The 705-nt window shown below is 41.0% G+C and overlaps 1 non-coding gene across 1 annotated transcript; it reads left to right on the top strand.

Annotated features, from left to right (window-relative positions):
• The first annotated feature begins 349 nt into the window (after window positions 1-349).
• LOC142168549 (small nucleolar RNA R71) lies at window positions 350-456 on the top strand. Its single transcript, XR_012698403.1, has one exon. It is a non-coding gene; the product is annotated as a small nucleolar RNA R71 (small nucleolar RNA).
• The last annotated feature ends 249 nt before the right edge of the window (window positions 457-705 follow it).

Here is a 705-nt window from a genome sequence, read left to right on the forward strand (position 1 = left end):
AATTGAGGCTTGACACTCATGAGTAGGGTGTCCTCTTCCACATATATAACAAGCTGCGTGAGGCTCATTTTGTATCGAGGCTACGGTAAGCTTTCATATTTCTTTAGCCATAGCATCAAGCTGTACATGCACAGATGTATGAGTATCAACTTGGTGGACACCAGTTGATCTTCTTCTTTTAACACTCTCATAGGGCCACTGATTAGCATCTTCAGATAACTCATCAATAATTGTAACTATCTCCTCTTGAGTCTTTTTCATCAGCGGGCCTCCAGCTGCATTGCTCAATGTTCTACGCGAGGCCGGTGTCAATCCATCCCAAAAGTCCTAGAGTTGCATCTAGAGTTCAATTTCGCTATGTTGAAACTTTCGAACAATCTCTTTAAACCTCTCTCATGCTTCAAAAATAGTTTCAGTCTCTTTCTAGCAAAAGTTATGGATTTCTCTTCTAAACTTACCCGTCTTAGCTGGGGAGAAATGTTTTTCAAGGAATTTTCTTGTCATCTCCTCCCATGTTCTAATCGATCCCGTGGGCAAGCTTTGAAGCCACTGCTTTGCATCATCTTTAAGTGAAAAGGGGAATGTCCTTATGTACACTGCATCTTGTGACACCCCATTGTATTGAAAAGTGTTCATAATCTCCTCTAAGTCCATTAGATATGTGTTTGGATCTTCGTTCATCTTCCCTCTGATGATACAGCAGTT

This window comes from Nicotiana tabacum, chromosome 13, assembly GCF_000715075.1.
Source record: "Nicotiana tabacum cultivar K326 chromosome 13, ASM71507v2, whole genome shotgun sequence".
NCBI lineage: Eukaryota > Viridiplantae > Streptophyta > Magnoliopsida > Solanales > Solanaceae > Nicotiana > Nicotiana tabacum.